General features: G+C 43.9%; 1 protein-coding gene across 6 annotated transcripts in view; it reads right to left on the bottom strand.

Annotated features, from left to right (window-relative positions):
* AGPAT3 (1-acylglycerol-3-phosphate O-acyltransferase 3) overlaps nt 1-23,803 on the bottom strand; it is an 89,980-nt gene extending 66,177 nt beyond the window's left edge. For 2 of the 6 annotated variants that reach the window (XM_027635693.1, XM_027635712.1), the window contains exon 1: nt 23,581-23,803. The gene's annotated coding sequence lies outside the window, so the exon portion shown is untranslated. Of the gene's footprint in view, nt 1-6,311; nt 6,750-23,580 lie in introns of those variants that run through there. The other 4 variants (XM_027635675.1, XM_027635703.1, XM_027635683.1 and 1 more) reach the window with 2 other exon arrangements.
* Nucleotides 23,804-25,392: the final 1,589 nt, after the last annotated feature.

Here is a 25,392-nt window from a genome sequence, read left to right as displayed (position 1 = left end):
GCCTGGAAAGGGGACAGAAATGGTTTTATTTCCAGATAGGAAACACCGAGGATAAATCTGAGGACCTTCAGAAACACACAGGATAAATCCTGACCAGAGCTGTACACTAATACCTAGAACCATCCATTCCTGCTCACGTTTGGACAATACTCTGAAGCCTGGGGAAAGGACTAATTTGAGCACAGCTAATCACTGGACTGATGAATCAGCTCACCAGTGTGCATTTTCCTTAGGGAGAAAAGGGAGAATTGGCAGAGGACAGTGCTGCAGAAGACAGAAATATGAGGAAACAGCTGCTGAATTTGATGCAGGAGCAGCCCATCATGTGGATAACATTTTGGTGCAGTGTTCTTGGCCAAAATCCTTATCCCCAGCCAAACACATCCTACAGCACGTAAGGAACAAGAACATTCCCTTAGGAAACCCACAGGCTTTCCAACTCCAAAATGCTGGGAGAGCAAAACCCAAGGCTTTTGGTACTGTACATGCAAGTAACAGCAAGACAAAAAACATTCTGTATCACATGGCAAACATAAAGGGAAACTCATATAGATGACACTACCCTTGAGAGGAGTGCAATCATGAGCACCCAAAAGCGATGAGTTTGTCACATATCCACATCTGTATTTCACAAAACCTGTAATAGTTTAAGAATAGTTTTTGGAGCACCTTGAGGTTCACTGGCTTAAAGTCTGTACTGTTAACTTTGCTCAGTAACATTCCATAAGATTAAGTACAGAAATGAACTTGTGTTTTCTATAAAATCATTTTATAAAATCCTTAAAAAAAATCCTCAGAATAAAACAAGAGTACAAAGCACCAGGTCGGGGCACTATATCCTAAATATGCTCATTTCCATAGGCAAAAACATCTCCAGGAGAGGCTGCTGCAGGTAAAGGATCCAGACACAGCAGTTCAATTTCTTCCTCCATCTGGATCAGCTGAGCACCACTGCAGCTCAACAGCCTGAGCAACCAGGCTGCACAGCCCCACACTCGCCTGTTGCAGCTTAAATACCTTAGTGATTCTCAGGATTGTGCCACCAAATGATGGTTCCACCTTGCTGTCTGACAGCAGCCCCAAAATGGAAACTGCAAAGGATAAAAGAATTGCAGGAACTGGTACTGGAGCTCTCACTTGGAAAAACCTGGTGTCCTTAGAAAAAATTCCTACAACACACTGGACATCAGAGACCAGACTACAGTGAAGAGCCTACACTACAGGTCTGTTAAATGAGACCCATAATAAAAGGTACAGGTTAGTTCCAGCTTTGATGACCTTTATTTCCAAGTTGCTTTAATGGAATAGAGAAACGTTATGGAGCAATACTGCATTTCGTATTTTTGTTCAACCAAACGCTGGTTTACCACTGGACTAAATACAGTCTCTCCATCTACAACATTTTCAGTGACAGATAACAGCCCACTCCCAGGACTACTGTACTCTCCATGCAAAGGTAAAGAATCATGTAATGAAAAATTACAACTGCAAACATATGTGTGCTTCAAGGGCTTTTCACACTATAGAATCTATTCCACCAAGCAATTTTTAGACTTCGAGGAACAGAAGTAGGTTTGTATTCCTATGCCAGACTGACTGGTCCTCTCCTTTTTCTGAAAAGTAAATAAAACCTGTTCTCTGTTCTGTCAGTACAGAGATAAGGATCTAACTTCAGAGAGCTGCAAGTAACCCGACCTTTTAATTTTTCCTAATGCTTCACGTGTGTCCCATCAGTGGCATTTGAACGTTTTACTTATTTGTTCCTTTCCTGCACAGCAGAAAAGAGCTTTCAATTTGCGTGAAAGACGATGCCTTGGGTGCTCCCCACGGGCCTCTTATTTATTGTTCACTGTAACTTCTTTCTCCTGCTGGCGACTGGAGGCTCGTTCACCAGATTTCTGTGGTGACAAGTATAATAACAGGCAAGCAGGTATCTTCTACTGCATCTCTGGACACCTGCTCTAAAAGAGTTTTCTGTTCCTGCACACTGTTATTTGAACACGTGAACGACCTTTCCAAGGCAAGAGCCAGTTTTCCACAGAACAGGGTTGGTGTGACTGACAAACTGAGGGGTGGTAAAAAAAGCACTCATTCTCCTCAAATATCTTCCACCACTACCTTCATGAATTGAAAGATCAACAGCCTCCAAGGCTTATTTCCAGTCATGCGAAATACAAGGCTTAAAGCAAATAGGACCTTACTGTTGTAGTACAAATAAAACCATTATACTCCACCAATCTATTAAGATTTTAATAATACAGAGACCTGTGCATGACTGCTGTTGGTTTTCTCACTGATTTTCTTCCAGGTGAGCAAAAGGATTACTTTGCCCACAAAAACCTACATAGGAACCCAGGAAAGCAATGCAGCAGCTTTTTTAATTCTAGATGCTGAGCCACTGAAAACAAAGGGAGGGCTCTATGTACACAGCTAATTCCAGAGACTGGTGAGACTCATGACTTGGTATCATTGCTCCCTCCAAAGCCAGCCTGAAGAGTAGAATCATACTAACAGCCTTTCACTATTTGCTCGATGGCTTTCAAACCTGTCAGTCCCTCTATCCAAAAGGCATAAAAAATTAGGTCTTGGGGAAATGGTGAAGAGGAAAACATGTACATCATCAGATGCTGGGACAGTCCTTAAAACAGGGGCCTGGTGTAGCTGGTCCAAACAGGAGATGGGGTTATCATGCATTCACAGCTCCATGTCCAGTTCTGCCTTCAGTAGCTCAAGGATTATGTTCACAGACTAAAAAGTGTGTGTGGAAGAGCTTCACAAACACTTTCAACCACCAGAAAACAAGTCTTCAGCAGGAGACTCAACAAGGACAGATGTTTCAAGTTTAAAGAAAAAAAGGCAAACCAGAACAAACAGACAAACTTGGTCACAGTCTAAGTTGCCCCATGGAAGCAAGTTTTACAGCAGATTAAACCTCAGCTGCTGGAACTAAAGCTTGGTAAACAAGAGCCATCAGCTTCTGGATGGAACTGAAAAAAAAAATAAAAATTCAGGTCACAAGCCATATACTTCAGCAAAAATCACCAGACCATGGAACAACTTGCTGAGGGCCAGGATAGTCTTCCTGACTAACCATTTCTTTAAATCAAGTTTTGAAGTTTTCCTTGAAGGCAAATTACAGCTTGCATACAGATTTATGAGACATAGGGGTAGCCTTGGGATAATTCCTACACCCTCTACTTTTGGATTGTGACTCGAGAAGCCAAGGGGTAGATGTGCAAAAGGGCCGGGGAATGAAAAAGGGGAAGGAAAAGAAAGTAAGAGAAAGTACAGAAAAATATAGAGAGGGAAACAAAGAAACCATACTGATAATGAAGTAGAATGAGTAAAAGCAGCCTAGAAAGAGAAAGTGAAAGGGTATACAGTAATAAATTTATTTCTTTTAGTAGAAGATGCATGGGAGGAAGAAAAGAAATGGAACAAGAGAAAACAATGCTGTGCAGGAGACTGGGGCTGGAGAGGGGACATGGAAGGGCCACGAGGGAAACAACTTTGTTTGCTTGTTTCCTCAGACCACTGAGTGTTTCTAAAGTGAGTTTTCCATAGAAGAGAACCTGGCCCCAGCTGGCCACATGGCACTGTGACTGGTCTTGCGTTGGGTAGGCAGGACACAGTGCCACGACAGAAAAATGCTACACCTAAAAATGCCCCCAGTCACACTCACACTCAGCCTTACAGGTGAGAAATCCTTACACTTAGTGATCCCCCGTCCCAAGTGAAACGTGGAAGCAGATGCTCTTTTAAACTCGCTGTATTCCTTTGCACACTGCCCTGACCAATGCAGCTGTTGTTCATTTACTTGTTTTGAGCTCCATGACAAGGTACAGCAGCGAAACTTTACCTGGACACCAGCTCTGTGGGGGATCAGATGTGTGCAGGTGTTGTGATCCATGCCAAAGGAAAGGAGACACCAGGTATAGGGACACATAAGCAAGGGACTACCTAGCCAGACTCTTTCTACTGGCTTCTTTAAGCAACAACTACAGGATCAAGTAACAATAACCAAATTGAAAGGGTTTTGCCACGTAATGGTGTAGGTTCAGAACTTTATAGTCAAGAGTAGCTGAGGTGGAAAACTATACAGGACAGATCAAAATGTACTGATTGATTCATTAGGCACAGAGCCTTTACAGCAGGCTGGTTTGTCTCGCTTACAGCTCTATCAATGAAACCAATCAGCCTCTCTGAACACAGTAAGAAAGTTTATTTAGGGCAGCAAGGCAGCCTTCTCTCACCTCTGCTAGGCATGGGATGGTGCCTCACTGGGGAAGGTGAACAGAGGGATCAATTCCCTCACCAGATCCAAGTTTACTCCTGCATTTGCTTTAAAAAAATCACATCCAGCAAAACACACAAACGGAAACTTCTGAGTAGATAAACACTGCATAAAAGCTTACACTTACTGCAGCTGAGCACTATCTAAGGCAGAAAAAGGCAGAAAATACACACAGTATCATAGATGTACACAAAAAGCCATGAGCAAAAATTAACTTAGGGAAAATAAGCCTCCTAAAAGTCTTAGGGAAGTAAAAGTAGGTGGTTTTGGTACATCCTCTTTTGCTTCTAACTATATGTTTCATCCACACAGCTTCTTCTACTTGAGATTTAAAAAACAAAATAGACAAAAAAAACCCCAAAACCACAATAAACACAGACATTCAAAAACATGCTTCTCTTCCTCCATCAATCCCACAGAATCTCTTTACAATTTGTGCAATACTACTCTGGATCAGCTCAATGATCCTCTTGCTGCATGAAGTGGTCCCAAGCAGTGTTCACTCTGGAGGTATCAGGAGGAGAGACAGAAAAAGCCCTGCTAATGTATAGATAGACTTGAATGACTCCAGAATGACTCAAGGAGAGGGGAGTAATTCTTCCTGAACACTAAAGACAGCTGGCAATTTACTCACATCCCATGCAGAAAGACTTTTGAGTGTTTAACAGCACAGTCAAAGAGATTTATTCCTTCTCACGTGTGCCTTTCCCTGTGCTTCCAGTTGCTCTGCTCCTGGAAGCTCCATTACTTGTGTTAAAAGAGTATTCCTTTTTAATCTACCTACTGCTTTCCAGCTTAATTTCACAGCATGGTTTTTAAAATTTTAAAATCAAAGGGGAAAGAAAAAAAAAAAAAAAAGGCAATCACAACATTTTGCTGTAGGACTCTAGCATAGTCCAAGCAAGAAGGTTTTAGATTTTTCCTTTCTCTGTATAAAATTCCTAAACATGAAGAAAGGCAAAGAAAAGAGAGATAAATGAACAGTCAAATCCTGAGAAATCAGACCTCTTATTTTTATTTCAATTTGACAGATCTGGGTCCTGCAGTAAGACTGACTGCCTTCAAGCTCCACCAAAAAGATTCAATCACATCTCCGTGTCAGAACTTTGTTTTCACACCTCCTAGTCAGCCTCAGCATAGGGTTAGATTTTTCTCTCATTCTTATTTCCCAGATGCCACAAGAGGCTAAAATGGAACAGTAGAGCCACTTCCTACCCTCAAAAACTAAAAAAAAGCGAGATGCCACTCTACATCAATCACATTCATTTATTTCCACACGTCATAGGAAGTAAAAGCTGTCTTATTATCCTCAGAGAAAGCAAAAATTCATATGTAAAGGCAATTTTTCCTAGGCAGATGACAGATCTAAAAAAGAATTGCTCTTTCAGGAATACAGAACCCATAAAACAATATTAATAACTAAAGGTTAAAATATTTACTGGCACATGGAAAATACAATTCCACACTGGCAGGGCATCCCAAGTGTAGCACATTCAGTGGTAAATAGACCTCATACATACTCCAGAGGTAACATGCAGGGGTATTGTAGCAATAGGACAAGGTGCAATGGGTACAATCAAAAGAGGGGAAATTTAGGTTAGATGTTAGGAAGAAATTCATTACTGTGAGGGTGGTGAGACTGCAAGAAGTTGCCCAGGGAAGTTGTGGATGCCCCAGCCTTGACAGTGTTCAAGGCCAGGTTGGATAAAGCCTTAGGCAACCTGGTCTCGTGGAAGGTCCCTGCTCATGGCATGGGGGTTGGGATTAGGTGATCTTTAAAGTCCCTCTCAACCCCTTAATATCCTATGATTCTATGATTACCATTTTTCTTTAACAAGTTCCCAGCTTCGTCTTGCTCCCCAGCACAACCCTCACTTTAAAACACTAGATCCCAAACCACTTATATCAAAATGAGAAATAAGGTTGCACAACTCTTCCTAGACAGCAGGTAACCCTGCAGCACCAGAGACCTGCAGCTGCCCGGCAGAGAGGTCCATAGGAAGCATTTCTGGCTTACCCACCACAGGGAATGCTGCTCCAGGAGCAGAGGAACCACACGCTGTCCAGATGGGTCCGGGACCTTCAGGCACAGCAGAGAAGCAGCTTCTCTGACTTCACTAACACCTTCTCCTCACACACCTCAGGCTCAGTGCCCTGAAGAACTGGCTGACTCCACATTCATGCCTTCTCCTTAATCCAGGACTCTTCTACAGATGGAGCACCCCACAGTATCAACAGCACAAGACACAGCTGGTGAGATCCTTGTGTGTTTGCACACCCTGCTGCCCCCCCAGACGTGTCCAGCACACACAAGTATGTCCAAAGATTAGGAAGGCATTGCTAAAACAGCCAGAGCACATTTAGAGAGGAGCAACAAGCACGTCCTGGCCCTCACGTGCAAACCACCCCTCACGTCCTTCACAGGCCCAGCCGTGATCTCACGTTGCTTAAAATATAAATAGTGTCTGGAAAAGTCACATAACCAGGGCAAAGTGCACAGGTAAAGCAAACACACAAATGCCCTCTGGACCTCTGACCGGTTGTTTTTTTTTTTTCCCCGGTCACAAGGAAGGGTTATGATTCCTCACAAGTGCATTTTGCCAAGTGCCAGACTCAGCTTTCCAGCCTGGTGTCCTGCTGCACTGCCCAACCTCGACCAGTGCTGCAGGCTCTGCTGTTGCCTCCTTCCCAAGATAAATCCACCCCCTGGAAATATTCTCAGTCTCATGGCCAGTGGTTTGCCACGCCACAAAGCAGCATTTCCTTGCAACCTTCAAACACAATTTGAAATATTTATAAAGCAGAGATTATTTACCCATTACGATGCTATATCACACTGTCCTAACACTTTTTGATTTTTAATGTACATACCAGTGAATAGAATATATTTTGACCCATATGCAGTGTACTGGCTGATTTTTAGACAAAGAAAAATAGGTAAAAATAAGCAGAACACCTTCTGAAATCCAAGTCGTTAATTACAACTGCAACTAGCATTTGATGCACCCCAAAGGAAAGAATGTTTGCTTTCAGCAGTGCAATAACCTGGGTTAAATATCATTTGAATTGCTGGTCACTACAAAGACTGGCATGAGTTACTGATCTGGAGGGAAGGTTTCTAATTATTTAATTCTAGGCTTAAGGCTCTGCCTATTGCTTGACTATTAGAAACAGACAATTCTGCTCCTGCCTTTCTCTTGGACATGAGAAAAAACTAAGAGAAAAAGAATATATACTTTAAAAAAACCCTTCTCCCCCTTCCACTGTATCCCTTCCCTCCTGTAAAGGTATTTAAAAACATTAAATGCTTACTGAAAAAACTAAACAACAATAGACCAACATGCAAGGAGTCTTAAAAACTGAATCTTAGTGACCAAGTAAACTGCACCACCTTAATATCTGAGAGCCATTCAGGCATCAAGGACAACATTCAGAGATTCCTTGAACCTTATCTGAACGTACACCATTGCAGTGACTGCTTTTCAGAGGCTGGACTTTCTCCTACTATCCACACTAATCTTTCTTTCCACAGCTCAAGATGGTTGGCATATTTTCTGTTCTAAGGTGTTTTGCAACTATGGCCCTTTTATCTAAGCCCAAAACACTCTTTATGATTGATAATGATGATAAAATAATTATTAAAAAGCAGCTTAATTCAGGACACATGTGAACCTTGAAATCAAAAGGACTTAAAGCATATATCTGAGAGTTTTAGTGGATAAGAGTTTTAGTGAATAACAGAAGATTGGAAAGCATAGAGGTGCAAGGAGCTTTTGCTAGGGAACAACTTTGCTCTTCACGTGACAAATATTTTTCCAAAGCTGGTAATCTCCGGAGATGTTTTCTTTTGTTTCTTTAGAACATCAGAGTTACTACAGAGCTATCACACAGTGTTACAATGTATTTATGGAAGTACTGTGCTAAAGGACAGTGGGAAACTAGGAAAAAAAAATAAATCTCATTATACCAATCACTACCTTACTCCTGACTTGATCACAGCAGAGATATGGTATTTCACTAAAATGGGTATGACAACACAAGCCAGGGATAGGGGAGAAACCAAGCAACCAGACACTGCACTGCTCAGCTGCCTATAAACTATTTAATGTGTAATAAAAAACTTGATCCCAACAACAACAAAATTAATAAGGTTTACAGCACGTGCATTTCCACGGGTATCTGTCTTTTAAGGCAGAGTATTCACACTCCTATGCACCTGCATTTTTGCGGTGTTCCTTTATTATAGATTACTCTGAGACCTTAATTTCAAGGTGATTTTAGAGTCTTACAGCCATGAAATTACATCTTCATGAGAGTCAAATAATCTCCAACTGAATTCATACACTGAGCTAAGGGTGTATTTGCATATTGGCACTTGAAGGTTTTGGCTTTAAACACACACACAGACACTGAGTCAGGGAGATTGAAAAGATGACTGAGGTTTGAGGAAAAGTCTATCCCTTATGAATGCTTCCAGTTTAATGGGCAGAGAAAATCTGCTCCTTGAAATTCTCACCAACACTTATGGAAGAGATCTGGGTTTCTAAACATAGGTGCCAAGAGCCATTTTTGGATGCTTCCAAGATACATCCACAACATCCACACAGGACTGGCAGACGCCACACCAGACCATTGGGAAACTTATACCCTTTGAGAGTGGTGGCTCCAGGCCAGGAGAAACACTCTGGAGTGCCTAAAGGGACCCTACATGTTCATTACATTGCCCCACTGGCCTCTACAGCATTTAATTAAAGCAGAGATTACAACCAATTTTAGAACCAGCCTGGCCCCTCCACCCCATCCCCTTCCAGCCAGTTCATTTGGTGGACGGCCACACGATTTCAGCGTGCAGACAAAGAAAAAAAGCTGCTGTCTCAATGTAAATATTTTGAATACTTTGCAGTTTGACAAATAACTGAAGAAACTTTTGAGAATAGTGACCGTGAGAGGAAGAGCACATAACAACAAACCTGAGCTGCACAGAAGTCAAATAGAAGACAGCAACAGGGAAGGTCTAGGGCTTTCACAATGCATTGAGGGATTTATAATGCTATTTCCCTCTATTGCTTTGTGAGACATTGTGGCAGTTTATGTTTTTATTAAAAAAAAAAAAATAAATCAGGTTCCAGTATGGAAAAGCATACACTATGAACTCAACCCCCCCAGTTTTTAGATATCAAAGACGTTAACTATACACATTAACTACCTGGTATGAACACTTGACACTTTTGGAAAGTGTCTGCCTGCACAGAGCCATCCTCTTCTCCAAGGCCACCGTGATTATTAATGGGAACCACCATGATATGGTGAACAAAAGTGACATAATCATGGTTTAGACTCCAAGTGCTCTGCCTTAATTTACTTGAGTGTTTTATAAGTTTACTCAGCTCAGTGGCAGGACTTCAGATTTTGAGTTCATACTGGGAATAAAATAGGTCAAAACAAAACAGATCTACAGAAAAAAAAAAAATTAAGCCAAAAGGAAATGGTTTTGTTTCCCTTTGGGTTTTATTACTTTTCTCAATGCTTTTCTGTTAGTCAAAAGCACATTTAATACAAAACAGAAATTAGCGTTCAGGAATCTGAAATGAAACCATGTCAGAAAAGCCAATTTTTACCAATGGGGAAAGATCACTGGTAAAAGTCAGTTTGAACACTTCAATCCTTCCAATTTCTATTGTGAGCAATGCCCAGCAACTAAAACATGCCCATACAAAATGAATCAGCCTCGACCGAAATTTGATTTTTGACCCGATTACATTCTTCTTCCCAAAATAACCTCTCAACAAACAACTAAAAAGGCTGCAGTCAAGAACTGGCCAATATAACCAGAATCTTTAGCGAGTTTGCACAGCTCCCTCCTCTCGCAGAAACTATCACTTCCAGCACGAGAACTGCAAAGCTGTCTCTGCTAAGTTAACATCTGAACAAGTTTTAACACAAGATTTCTACATAAATTATGACTGCATCCAGACCCGAGGCAGAAAAGTAGGACTCTCAAGAAAAGGAAGAGAGAATGCATCCTAAAAAAATGGGCAGCAACTCTTAAATGCCTGTGAGAGCCTCTTGCCCTCTGACATGGCAGCACAAAGTGCCTCAGTGGAGTAAAGGGGGGGAAGAAGTAGCAGAAACAACTCCATGAGTTCCTGGTGGAGAATACAAAAAAAATTTGACAAACAGCAAATTCAAGATGTGGCAGATCCCAACAAGCAGTTAAGTGAGGCCAGGAGAGATGCACTGCAGGGATCTGGAACAAGACAAGGCAACAGGGAGTCCCAAAAAGTGACAGCTTGAACAGATCAACCTCCACAGGCCCTCAACACTCTCACCCACCCACTCCTCTCTTTCAACCCAGACCACCCCCTAAACCCACTGGTTTATAGATTAAATAAAGGCAGCATCTGCCCAAATGTGGACCTGTGACATTCAGGTCTGCTGGTTGCCTACACAATGTGCTCAGGGGAGAACAGCAGCTCCCACTCCACAGCAACATAACGTAAATCCCAGAAAACCCAGGAACAGGTAAAGGCCGTTTTCATTCCCTTCATGCTCCTCCTCTTTCCTCTCTTTTCCCCATATACATCTGGTATAAAAGAAAAATGATTAGAGATACAAAAAGAAAGCCTGGTCTAAGTCCACTGGAAGCATAGAAATGAAAAACACAAAAATTAAGCATTACTACTTCATCTGTCATGCAGTGCAGCATTAAACTTACCTGTTCATTACTGTAATTTGCAACTGATTCTAAATGCTTAAAAAAGTGCCCTGACAAAACCCACAATAAGTGGGATGAAACAAGGAAGAGGAGGAGGAGGAAGAGGAGGAGGTGAACAAGAGAAGATTATACCAAGAGATCAAGACGAGTTGGAGATGCATGAATTCACCTGTCTGAGAAGATCCACCCTCTTCTAGAAACGACATGCAAGTTAAGGTTTCAAGCATAAAAACCTCAGTGGTGGGAAAAAATCCCAACTTTGTAACCAAGTTCTAGGTGCTTGACACTGCTGGAACTTGTTGAACACAACTGCTGTGAGACAGACACCTCAGCAGAGAGAGGACCTGTATCAGTGCAGCGGGGGTTTTAATTTGTGTAACAGTTATTTGCAGGTTTAGAAGCACATGGCTAATGAGGACTCACTGGCTACCCAGGGCAAACATAAGAGCAGGTAACTGGCTTTCTGCTGCTCATACCCTCACACACATAATTCCATCAGGTCTGTGACCTCCAAATACTACATTATCTGCAAGAGATGGAGTCTTTCAAGACAGAGGGTCCATTTACCCAACAATGGCATCCAAAATGCTTCCAGTGGACAGAACCCCATCTTAACGTTGTTCTGGAATTAAGGGAGAAACATAGCAGGGCTCCTCTCTCATAAGAGCAGCTGGCATTTTAAAACCTAGCACATTACAAATTCCCCCAACAGCTTTTGAGTCATTCACCAGAAGCTCGATTTATCTTAGTTCTGTTTCTCCTACCTAGGCACAGGCTCCATACTCAGTGACAGGAAGACTGAACTTCCTTGTGGCCATAAGGAGGCAAGTTGTGTCTCATTTACATGAGAGATACACACACTTTGGATGAGTTTTTCAGACACAGCTGAAGACAGCTCAGCACTGCTGAGGTTACACACTGGCCATTGCTGGAGAGAGAACTCAAGGAACAAGATGCTCCACATTTCCTTGCGTGGACTGCCTGTGTTTTACCAACACGCGAAGACCGTATGTCCTGCCAAATAATTTTAGGCATACCACGCATAAAAGAAATCATTTCAGGAAGCTGGATGGTATTTCTTTTCTGTTCACACAGAGTGACAGACCATCACAGTCCATAAATTTTCTGGTACTTTGTCTCAAATACTTGCTAGCAAAGCATTTGTCAGTACAGGCAGCCAGGAACTTGACTCAGATTTTAATTCACTGCTAATCATTCTGCAGAACTACTTCAGCACCCACCAGGTTCGTGCAATGGCTGCAATACCAAAAAGGCAAGCAGGACTGTGTTGTAGAGAGAACCAGCACTTGCATTTAAATTCTGTGGGCACATACTGGCCACTGCTGAATGAGGTTTACCCGGCCTTTCAGCTTTTGTTTAGTGCCCTCCATGCATTCCTGGTAATTACAGCTTCTGGCCAGAGGGACTCTAAGGTACTTTGGCTGGTCATCAGGAATTAATTTTGTGCCACAGACACTCACTGAGAACCAAATGGTTGAACAAACAGCAAACCAAAGGCAACCAGAACCATGGTCATTCCGGTAGCTGAGTTCAGGCACCAGTTTTGAAGCAACATCTCCAAGGCTTTGCTCTACCTTCTGCATGGAACACACATGAATTGCAAGTGAATTGTTTCACACACTCCAAGAGGAAGTTATGAAGCAGCCACTAACTGAGAGGACTTCTTGTCAGAAAAGCAAAAATACCAATATCCTTCCCAGGGTCACTCGGTCTGACACACATAATGATCAGTGTTCCCTTGTGCTGGAATTCACAGCATATGAGGCTCCTAGAGTGGAGCAGGCTCAGAGCATAAGTCTCTGCCAAAATAAAACTGAGTGTCTGCAGCCAAAGGAGATTTCAAAATGTCACCTAACCCGGCTGCCCCCAACCTTTGTCAGTAAAGTTTCTCCATCACCTTTTACTTCTCTTCATCATGACCACTGATTTCTTGTCCTCCACTCCCTCATATCTTTTTTTTTTTTTTTTTGCACAGCAACATAAGGGATGAGCAGGGAAGACCAAAACTTACAATTTTTGGATTGCCCCTGCCCCTTGTCCACATCTCATAAAGGTACATTTCCCACCAGGGATCCTGCACCCCAGTCCCCAGCGCAGAAGCCCCAAACCCCAACTCTTCCCTGGCATCTGCCAGAATCTTTTCTTCTTTGAGTTCCTTTCAGCAACATGGATTTTAAACTCCTATTTGGCAATGGAAAGTGTTTTCCAAAGTTTTCTGGCTCTCCATTCTGCATCCTAAATCCCCAACTTCTTGTCTTCTCTACAGCAGGCACAGACAGCAGTTCCCTCCTTTCTCCTCTTGCAGCAGGCTTCCACGTGTTCTCTAATCAAAATTATATTGATTCTTTAAATTTTTCACTTTGGTAATGTTTCCTAGACATCTCTGAATTTTTTCCACTCAATTTTTCTTACAACTTTGTCCACAGGAAAAGGTGTTTCTTAAAAAGCAATACTTCCAGCTGCACGCCACAGTCCAGCTCACGCCAAGGAAAACCATCTTGCAGGAGTGTGTGCATGTGTGTCCCAATCTAGGGTGCTTGATTTTTTTCTTCTGGAGTCAGAGAGAAGGGAAGGGTTTGGGGTTCTTGGGTGATTTTGTTTTGGGTTTGTTTTTTTCCAATCACCTAAGACTGACTCACATTCAGGTTTCAAACTGCTAAGTGGAAGCACTATATTTTTTGTTATTGTCAAAACAGAAATACAAGCAAGTTTAGAGTTTTCTTTCCCCTTAGATGTTTTGCCACTCACTGTGTTAATGAACAGCATTAAATAAAAGACTCCAGAGCAAATACAGAGGCACAAATGAATGTAGACAATGGTATGACCAAAAATTGAGGCAGCTGTTGTTGATTTTCTTCAAAGAGAAGAATTAAGAGTATCAGCAGACAGACTCCTCCATTCCAGACTAAACTGCAACCCCGCTAGAAATGATGGTGCCAACCTTTTTTTCAGTGTTGATACTCCTGCTGAACTGGGGAAGAGCAAAGAGCCAACTAGATGGGAAGTTAAGCAGCCAGTTTTCTCTGATCTCTGACAAAATGCTCCTACCCAGGAGTACTCCACTATTCCACTACTCCCTTTGCTGGATCAGGTAGAAACCTAAACACAGAAGAACATGGCTCCATGTCCTCTTTAGGGCCCCAGATCTCAGGAAAGTTAATGCTGACCAAGAAGAAAAGAACAGGCCTGTGGGAGAAGGAGGGCAGGGGAGAGGAAAGGAAAGCTCTAAGCTGGTTATTTTAGGTCACCCAGAAAAACCAAAGCATCTGTGTAATGCTGCAAGGTTCACATTTAGAACTAAATTCATGAGGTTCAGAAAGGGAGCTTCCAAACACCACAGTATGCTTCAGACCACTCTTTATACTTTTTGGCCTGAACCCCTCACCTTAAAAGTCAGCAATTTTTTCACCAAGGCCACCTCTCCCACATACCTCCCTGTCACAGGGCAACGATATAACAGGCATTTCTCACCAAACAAATTAAATCTACTCTTTCTTGAAGGAGAAAGGTCAAGAGGATGAGGGCACCACACTTTTAAAAAGGACATTAAATAATTATGCTAAACCACGTATCGGCACAAATTAAAGAGAGACAGGAAAATGCCTGCTTTCAACTTGCTTAAATATTCAATTAAAAAAGCCATCTAGGCAAAGTCTTATTAAAATAAACCAACTACGGAAACGCTTGTTAAACCAATCTGAAACCCACATTTTTTTGGATGTTCCTTCATTGAGAAGGAGGTCTTCTCTCTGCCATTACAAAACCAATCATGTCCTCAAAGGGTGTGCCTTCCTTCACGGCAGCAGTGAATGGTGTGAAGAGCAACCAGCGCTGATTTCGTACGCGCCACCAAGCGCGGTAAAGCTTCTGCCAGCTTCCCTTGTACAGAAACACATCCTCCTCCTTCCTCAGGCCCAGCCAGCCAAGTTATCCACAGATAACCCTCCACAGTAGTTCACAGCTTCCTCTGGGATCCACCAAGACGGCTTTGGAATGGGTGTCAGAATTAGTGCAGATGGACGCGAAGCACAGCTTTCCACCCGCGACGCCTTGCAGGAAAACCGAACGTTCAGCCTTCAGACCAGACCTACCATATGGGTGCTTGACAAAACCTTGAGATCACTGCACTAGTAGAAAATGTTTAAGGTTTAGGACATGAAAAAAAATGATGAAATAAAAACAATGCCAGGAAAAAAAAAACAAAATAAAAGGATAATACCACTTTGTTTTGTTGCAGAGAAAAGTACAGGCTCTCTACCTGAATGAGATAAGGCCCATAGTGGGTTGCACACAGCAAGTCCTGTTGTTTCAATGATGAACACTATCTGTTTTTTACTGTGAAATATAACCAAGATGATGCTGTGAATGCCTCAGGACTCATCAGCACTACTTTGGTCAGCTCTTGTTCCCCCATATGAAAGCCAATACATCACTTCACAGTGTACCGGAGCATGCCAGAAAAAATACAGTACACAGACTAAAATGAAACCTTTCAGTGAAGCTTATTTCTTTATTGGTAAGTTGCTGGCAAAAGCTTCAAAGTTTTGTTTTTTTTTTAAAAAAAAAAAAAAAAGAAAGAGAAGTACCATCTAGAGGGCTTTGGTATAGGCACAGCTGCAGCCACAAGAGCTTGTCAGCAATATATATCTAACAGCATAAGGATACATACATATTTAATGGACATATCTTCATTCTAAGACTACATGCTCCAAAAACTTTTACCATAAATTAAGTTACGGTCCTCAATTCACAGCCACAGCTACAGCTGCAACAAGCAAGCTGAAGCAATGCCATTTTTAACCAAGGCTTTCATTTCAAATGCAAGGCTGAATGTCCTTCCTAGGGCTCAGCAGGACCCAGGCAGCAAACAAGCACATCTGTACCAGGTCAGAGCCAAAGTCCCATCTCACGACATGTCCCTGGCAGCAGACAGCAAATGATGGTCAGGGAAGAGCAGAGGACCAGGGTAAGTGCACTGTGACCCTGCTGCTGCCTAACATCCCAGTATCTGGTAATCTGCATCCAAGGAACTTCAAGGTAGAAGTGCTTCTGCCTTCTTAAGTTCAGCTTAAGACCCACTGCTATAAGGCTGTTGGGCAATGACGGCAAACTCTGTCCTTCCAGATTGGGCAGAAGGAGAGGGTTCACTGAGTGTTTTCTGATGAGTATTTGGACAGAAAAGCCTGAAAGGAATCCAGCAGTGTTTGGCAGTGATAGGTCTCATACTATCACAGAAGGACACTGGAGAAAAACACGACTGGAGAGTTAAGCCAGACAGTTCAGCTTCCATCGTCAGAAACAACTTGACTTGAGACAACAAAGGAAACTGAATAACTCAAAGTACATCCTATTTCAGATTAAGCCACCTCAGTTCTTAAAGAAAGCACACAAACATCCTTGCCACAGTATGAAATACGTCTGTTTTCAAGTAGTTGCCCTCTCCACGGGTAAGAGCGATACCACACTCAAATTCAACGTGAAAACCATTTACAAGTTTCAGAAAAGTTAATTATGAGCAGAGACTGCTAAAAGGCATGACACTCTCCCCCTGCCATGGGCTGGCCAGGAAAGCAAAAGCAAACGACAAGATTTAAAAAAAAAAATCAAAATTCCAAAAGCCACCTCAATCCCATGACTCCAGAGATAACATTTCACTGGAAATGGAGATGAATAAGGATCTGGAATCTGGATCAAATTCCCATTGTTACTTACACTTTTAGCTAAATGTACTTTACAGGCAAGGTAAATTAAAAATAAAAAGAAAAACCACCTTGAAATAAATACAGGTGAGAGCCTTATGCTCCCTAGGAAGAGAGAGGTCCAGCCCTCTGTACTGTCAGTAACCCCAGGAAGCAGTCTGAGGAACCAGAGATGTCATGTCTGCTGTGGCCACCAGAAGGAAAAACAACATTGCTCAGTGGGTGGTTTGGGCCACAGCCTCTTCACTGACCTCAGGAAATTAAAAGCTTTCTTTCCCTTTCCTTTCGGCCCTCTTACAATTCAAACCTGGCTGGCTATACAGTTAATAACCCAAGTGCCATAAGCACCAGAGATGTGAGAGGAGAAATTCAGCTCAGAGAGGCTGTGAGGGAGACCAGGACTTCAGAAAGGTACTTGGAACAAGAGGTCTCACAGAGAAGTACATGCTTTGCAGCATAATGTTGGGTCAATCAGTTACAACTACAGCTGGGAGATGAGCACTTGCATTAGGCATTAAAGATGTGTCAAAACTACAGTCAAACCTCCTATCTCTGCTCAGAGGGGAGAAAAATGTTCATACCAAAACCTGCTGGAAGGTTTCCAGCCAGGTTAGTGGGTTTAAAAACCTACTTTTACCAAACACACTGATTGTAGTTGTGTTATTTAACAGTACATCAGCTGTTATCAAAATTTGGGTCCATAGGCAGTCTAGCCTATATCAGTACCAGGAACCTGAAGGCTGACCTAGCCAGGGAAGACTGAAAATTGATAACACTAAAGCATGATATGAATTATGTCAAGAGGAAAAAGAGGCTGCTTTTGAACCAGCATGAAACGCACAACATTTCCACTGTTGTGTTCCCCTGAAAAAAACCAAATCTGCATTTGAAGTACCGACAACTTTGAATCTTCAGAGGAAAAAAAATAAAGCGTTCTTTGCGCAGAGTCAAGCTTAGGCAAATCTTGCAGCAGTAATTACAGACACTGCCTCCCCAAGCCATCTGCTGTGGCTTTTATAACTCCTGGAAGGGCAGCAGGCAGAGCTGGTGGAGGAGAAGAGGAGACACACATATCTCAGCAGCCAAAGCCAAGCTGCGCAGAAAAGCTGCGACACCGGTCAGACCCAAACAGGAACTTACGTCCTGGTTATCCAAACCTCCTTCAGCTGGCAGATACTGCTGGTGTTCATGTAACAGCTGGTTCTGCAGCCTTTTCAGATAAAAGGGAGCTAGGAGGTCAACCTTGAGGCAACTCATCATCCTAAGCAAGCCGAGCCTGGCACGACTCCAGTGGGAAGCGTCCGACCAGGACCTCATCCCATTAATGAGCAAACTTGTGCTCTGAAGTCAGTCTGAGTAACCCAACTTTCACATGCAAAAGAACATTACAGACACCAGCAAGGCCAACAACTCCACCCATCTCTCCTCCAAGAAGTGATGCCAGTAACATGGTCTGAATAATTTAGAACAAACTAAATCCATCCTTTATCGGGACACGTAGGTTCCAGCCTGATGTTGATGACCACTTCATCTGCAAAATGTTTTCATTAGCACAGTTACAGCCAGAAGAGGCAGCAAGACACGCTCACCCTAACCCTTGCTCACACAGCCACATGTTTTCAGGAACAGGCCAGGCCCCAGGCACGCTGCAAAACCCACTGTCCTAGTACAGCTGGAGACAATGCCGATTAATTGTTTTGCCATCCATACAAAATTACTACAATACTCACTTCATAGGGTTGTCACAAGGATTATTTAACAGCTCTGAAGAGCTTTGAAGAAGAAATAGAGGCTATTGTTCTGAGAACCATAGAATTGGGAACAATCTCACATGAATTTTGCATGACTGTGCATGTGTGACAGTTGCAGCACCAACAGATTATTTTTCTCCACAAAAAAAACACAAAAACCTTACAGTAGCTCATTTACTGTGGGCAACACTTTAGTCAAAAATGTATTTTGTTTTGCTTGTTAATATATCCTAAATAGCTATCAACTTTGACTATTTAATTAATAGATTCAGGTGCTGTTTCTAGTCTCTCTTAATTAAGGGAAACATCGCATTTTTTACAAAGAACTCAGTTTAGGCTGTCAGGGCTTCTAGCACGCACACTATAATTACCTAAGTATTGCCAACACACAAGAACAACAAGAGGGGAGAAAAAGGAACTAAAAATTTGACTGAAACCTCCTTTAATTTACAGCAAATTAGAAAGTCCTCTTCCATGGAGAAGAGGTGCTACACACAGAAAGATTCCAATGTCACACTGCTTATGCCTGACCATTAAAGAAGTCTTAACGTTGATGCAGAAACATTGTAAACCCTTTTAATAGGATGGGGTTTTTTCCATGAATACACAGACATTGGATTTTAAGTGCTCTGCCATGCACTCAAATCCACCTCATCTGTATGGAAAACTTCTACCATTTCACTCCAAATGTATAAGGAATCTTTATGCCCTTTCATTCTCATAAAGCACAGGGAGATCAACATTTGCCTCAAGTATAAGCATTTTCTTCTTTTCCTCAGCAGTCTCAAACTCCAGCAGTAATCACAATTAGGCAAAGAGGTTGTACCCAGAGCAAAGTCGATTTGGCTGAAAAAAAATACCATTTCCACTACACGAAATTTCAAATGATCTTTAAACTCTTCGGGACATAAACCACATCTTTTGTTTGGAAAGCAAACGCCACGTCATTGATACTACTGCAAGATAAATTGCAGTATTAAGACTAGTCAGCACACCAGCGTTCATTCTCCATCCAAGAGGAAACAAAGTTTCTTCTCTTCTTTATTTCATCCTAGTTCTCTGCCAAGGAACCGGAACCTATGGGGTGCACAAAAAATGCAGCATTGCAAGTAGCAAGTTTCACAGAGCCTAGGTCCCAAGTTCCCAATTCCTAGGGGAGGCAGTATTCCAAAATTAAGGGCCTGCTCTCCCTACACGTGATATGCCTTGGAATAGCAATGAGACTGGGGAGGTGTCTCAGAGATTAACAACTCCAGAAAGGTCAGGGTGCCAAGACAACACTGGCCCCCTCACAAAACACAGGCATGAAACAGAAAGGTGAGTCTGATCGTCTCCTTTGCCTGTCAGTCTGGTGAGAAGTACAGCTTTCCTTGCCTTTTCCCTGGAAGATATCATAACCTCCACCTAGCACTTCCTCAGCTACGCAGCAGGCTAACCTGGCACAGCTGGTCACCACACTGTCCCAAAACTGTTTGGGTTTTGCATGGGTTTACAGTCAGAAAAAAAGGAGCCCCTGTGGCTCTCAGTCCCTTTTTACAACACTGAATACCTGTTTGGACAAGAACTTAAGGTTCCTGTCCTTCCCAAGACGAATATTTCATCTACTAAACTGCACAGTTGTGCTGGTTAGACAGCTACAGATACAGACTCAGCAGAAGGAGGAGATGCTGTGAAGGATCCAAAGGTAGCACTCATAGATTGGTCTTTAAAAAAAGACCAGCATTTCTTTCATCTTTGCTATAACTTGTGTGTAACACCTTTAAGCGCTCACCTGCTCATCACTGTCACGTTTTGCATACTCCTAAATGTGTCCAGACTCAAAGGCAAAGAAATTTTTAGGTAAATCATAAGTATATACTGATTTTAGAAGCATAAATATATATATATATATATAAGCAAGGGTTCACTTCCTTTTTAACCATTTGAAATTTGGATCACTGCAATTAATAAACCAAACCAAGAAACTGATTATTGGCTTGGTGCACCACCAAACAAAACACTTCCTAAATTATTCTAATTTTACCTACAGGTCCCTGTGTCCTAGTGATAATCAATCCCCCAACTCAGGTGCTGACTCACACCTGGAAACCTGACCATGATCATGCATCAGATGGCAAACTGGTTTTCATGTAACATATTTAAGAGTATGTTCATCAAACACACAACAGAAGCCTTGGGATTATTATTTAATGTTATTTAAAGTTGGTTAATACCAGAAGTAAACAAGAAATTTGGATAAAACTGTCACATTCTATTCCTTTCCTTTTAGTTTTACTAAAAAGATGCTAGAGATTACTTATTAATCCTAGCTCTTATTAAGAGCTACCCACAAGCAAGAGCTCCCTGGTGCTACCCTGAAATGCAAGTGAAGACAGAGAATACTTATTACTGGTGGCTCAGCACCAGAAGGTGGTGAAACAGTCTGAGACACAAGGAAATTTCGAGTTCCCTTTGTTTTTTGTCATTTCTTTTGTTCTTCATCTCCGGATACTCAAGGTACCAATTGCCTAGTCACCTGGTCTTTGTTCAGGCGCTGACTATAATGAGACTATACATGCACCAACACTCAGTATGAACATTAAAAAAAAAACCACACCAAAAACCCACTGAAAAAAATGGCCATTTTTAGCCACTGCAGATGATAACTATGTTTCTTCACCATAGACCATTCCCTCCAGAATTATGGTCTCATGAGCCAGAGAAGCAAGACTGAATGCAACCTTTCTTGGTTTTTTTATTGTATTTGCATAGAGTGCAGAAGCAACTTACCGTAATTTATGGCTACTGTAAATTTTGTGCAGGTGAACTCATTACAGTTAACAGCAATACTTTATTCACACCGGTTCCCCACAAAATGCGAGCCTCAAATCCAATTATTCCGTAATAGTTTTGTAAGTAAACAAAACACCATTTAGGATTTGAAAACAATGCATCTTTCTGCTAACAGAGGCAGAAAGGAAAAAAAACAAACAAACAAACAAAAACCAAAACACCGAAGCTAGCACAGGACTATGCAACAATTTCATTTTGTAAGCAGATTATCACAGAGCAGAAAGCTTTAGCTCTGGCTGAGAAAAGAACATATACTCTGTGCTAGTAGAGTTCCCTGTATTTGTAAGTGGAATTTTGTTTTGTTTGTTAATGCACCTCTTCAGAGGCAAAAGAAACCACACAGAGAAAAGGGAAATAACATTCTTACTTCTGTCCAGCATTACCTCAAATAAAACTCATTCTGATTTCAGCCCTTTTCAGGTACAACTTGCACACTTTCAACAGAGCTATCTGCAATGCACTGTGAAAATGCACTACAAAGTTTTGATAAGTGGTCCTGCCATTTTAATCATGCTCAGCAGGGACAATCTGGTCAGGTGTTTTCCCTGTGCTTGTTGAATTCAAGCTATATTTGGAGACCAACTGTTCCCTGTCCTGCTTTCTCCAACTAAGTGTGTGCATAAGGGTGGAGAGGTGAAGGTGGGAATTAAGAGAGAAAGAGAAAATTAGACTCTCTTAAGAGTACATAAGACGGCCCTTAAAAAAGGCCAAAAAAGGTACTGACAGTAATGCACTTAATTATAATTGTGAAGGTTTGGTAACAATAGATGTGAAAGGGAAGAAGACTAGAGTACACAGAAGGGAACCAAAAGCCAAGGGTTCTGTGACAGTTACAGGAAAGACCAGAACATTTATGACTGAAATCCAAGGTTCAGACATGTTCACAGCACAAGAAGCTCTGTAACAGCCCAGTGCTCGCTGCTGCAAAGCAAGTTCACTGCAGGTCACAACTACAACTCCATTTAACCACATCATCTCATACAATGTTGCAAGAAAATGAATGGAAACTGTACAAGTTCTACTGATTGTAGAAACAAACCTGGAAAAAAAACAAAACAGATACACCTATCTGTGATTACACTGAACATCATCCAAACGACCTGCAGTTCAAGCAGAGTCTCAAATGAAGAGCGTCACCACAAAAGAAACAGTGCCAAGACAAGTGGAGAGCTTTCCACTCTGCTCCCAAACATGCTTGTACATATCAGCAATTCACTGATGGCAAACATGCCACCTTGGACTCCAGCCTATTTCCCTTAGAGGGGGAGAGGGGAAAGGCCATGGAGTTTATTTTGGACATGAAATGAATGAGTGAGATAAAGTGATGAGCTAATGAGATTATTATTGCTTTGAAGAATGAGCAGCAAGATTACTGGAAACTCTGACATATCTGCTCTCTGCCTAATCAATGAGGAAATATGAAGATTCAAAGAAGAAAAAATACTGGAAGGGAAGAATAGACAAGTGTGGCATCAAACAGGTAACAGTCTCAACAAGAAATTCCCTTAGAATACAGTGCACTAAAGGCTATAAGGGGATAATCAGCATGCTTATTGATTTAGATGCCTACACATTAGGTTAGCACCTTAATAAATCCATAAGCATCCTCTGAACAGAATCCAGGCATAACAGCATCCCATTTGGTTGTCGTTCTCAGATCAATAAGGTTTGCTCTTCTCCATTTTGCACTCGCAAGCCGTGCACCCAGGTACAGCCCGGCTCTCCTGAAACGGGCTTTCCTTCTTTCCTTCTTTTTGTTTTAAACCACTCTCCCACTTTTCGCCGATCCATCCATCCATCCTTCCTTCCTTCCTTCCTTCCTTCCTCCCACCCTCCCCTGGCGCTCGGCGGAGAGCCCAGCCGCCCTCCCTCCCAGCAGCGAGCCGCCAGCCCGCGCCTCCCGGGACGGCGTCCATCTCACCCCGGATGGGCAGGACGCGTTTCCAGCCGGGACCATTGTGCCCTTTCCCGCACCGCCGCCGTCCCCCAGTCCCCCCCCCCCCCCCCCCCCCCCCCGGTACCCCCCCCCGCCGCCCAAAGCGCAGCGCCCGCCGGCGGCACCGGCACCGCCGGCCCGGCCGGGCCGGGCCCGGGCAGGGCCCTCCCGAGCCGCCGCAGGGGGGGGCGGCGCGAGGGGCCTTTCCCGAGAGGGGCTCCCGGCCGAGCCCCCCCCAAGGTGCGGGAGCGCCGAGCGGGGGATGCTGCCCCGGCCGCCCCGGGTCCGCCGCCCGCCTCCCTTCTCCCGCATCCCGGCGGAGCGGCACCAACCTGCAGTCCCCGCCGCCGCCTCCTCCTCCTCCTCCTCCTCCTCCTCGGGGAGAGCCGGAGCTGCCTGTGCCCGCTTCAGCCTCCAGCCCCCGGCGGCGGCGGGCTGGCTGCCCTCGGGAGGCGGGGAAGGGGCGAGCGGGGCGGGCGGCTGCGGGAGCGCCGCTCATTGAGTGCGGCAGCCCCAGCTGTCGCCGCCGCTGCTGCTGCTCCCCGCAGCCGCTACTTCCTGTGCGGCGATGGTTCAGTTCCTCCCGGGCCGCTGGGGGCAGGAGAGCCGGGGGGCGGAGGAGGAGGAGGAGGAGAGGAGGGGGAAGGTCGGGTCAGATAGCGGGGGCGGCAGCGGGGCCGCCGCTGCTCCTCCCGCCCCGGCGCGGCTCCGCCCCGCACAGCCCGGCCGGGGCTCCGCGCTGCCCGCGCCGCAGCGGGACGCGATGCGGAGGAGCCGCCCGCTCGCCCTCCGCACCCCGCACCGCGGGCAGCGCCCATCGCCGCGGCCGAGCATCCCCCGGCCGGGGCTCCCCGGGGGTGGCTGTGGGACTGGAGTGCCCCCCGACCCCTCGGGGCCGCTCACCGAGCTCCTCGCGGAGCGCGGACCGTGTCCCTCCCTCCCGCCCGGCTCCGCATCCCGCGGCGGGGAGGGGAGGGAGGTGCCCGCGGGCCCGGCCCTGCGGGGCTGGGAGGGAGTGGGCGGCCGGCCCGGAGGGGTGAGAAGCTCCCGTACACAGGGATGGGGGGATCTGTGCGGGAGAAGGGCGGAGATGGAGCCGCGGGGGATCGATAGCGGAAACTCTCTGAAAAGCAGGAAACGGCCGCGGAACGGTGCTGATAAATGGCACGGTCCCGGGGCTGGATGGAGGGGAAGCGGCGGAGTACCAGTTTGGTCTGCTTTTCAGAATAATTCTTGAGAGATAGCGGTTTTATTTGGAGTCTTATTCGTTCACCTTACGAGGTGACAGGACTGCAGCAGCTGCGTCTGTCCCGGCCAGAGAAATTCAACATGGTGAGGCTTTTATGGGCGATAATGAGTTGGAATAGGGAGGTCTTCCTCTCCTTTCTTGGATCGGCGTGAGCCAAAGCTTGGAAGCCACAACTCTTTATTTAAAAAAAAAAAAAAAAGTAAAATTTTAACAACAATTTTAAATATTAGTGTCTAGCATTATCCTTCAAACACCTTACTGATGCCACTAAATAATTAGGTATACTTTCCAAGATGGTGAATACTTGCAGCTCTTAAAGCTTCTTGTTCAAGATCACATATTCATTACCCCTGAAAGACAGTTCCTTTTATTTGGTTCTAGAATACAGATTTTGGGGAGACTAACATTAGGCAGTACAATGGAAAGACAGTGGTCATAGTGGTCTTTGAATTTTCACAATAAAGCAAATACTACCCTCAGCAGCTATGGGAGACCTACTAAAAAAGTTAATTTACCTGTTGTTTAGGTTCCACATGTCCCCCAGTTTTGCCTGTGATATGTGACATTCAGAACATCATAACCTACTTCAGAGAAGTACACACGAGTAATATGTAAATATTTATGTTCTTTGTTTGCTTGAAGTGCCAATAAATCCCTTTATTGCTGTGCTTTTACTGCCATCGCAGAACTCACTACTGTTTTCCAGTTGTAGCTGGGTTCTAGTACAAAGCAGAGATTCTGCCCTTAGGTTGGGTGCATGTATTGCTTTTTCTTCCCCCTCTCTCCTCCAGGACAGCCTCTTGTTGGCGGTTCTGATCAGCCTCTAATGCTGCTCAGCCCATGCCAGGTTGGCCAACCACAAAATCTTTGGCCTGTCTCCTGTGCTGGTGTAGCT

The sequence above is a fragment of the Corapipo altera genome, unplaced genomic scaffold, assembly GCF_003945725.1.
Source record: "Corapipo altera isolate COAL_440 unplaced genomic scaffold, ASM394572v1 0, whole genome shotgun sequence".
NCBI lineage: Eukaryota > Metazoa > Chordata > Aves > Passeriformes > Pipridae > Corapipo > Corapipo altera.
Note: the sequence above shows the minus strand (reverse complement) of the source record. Positions and strands in the feature narration are given on the sequence as shown.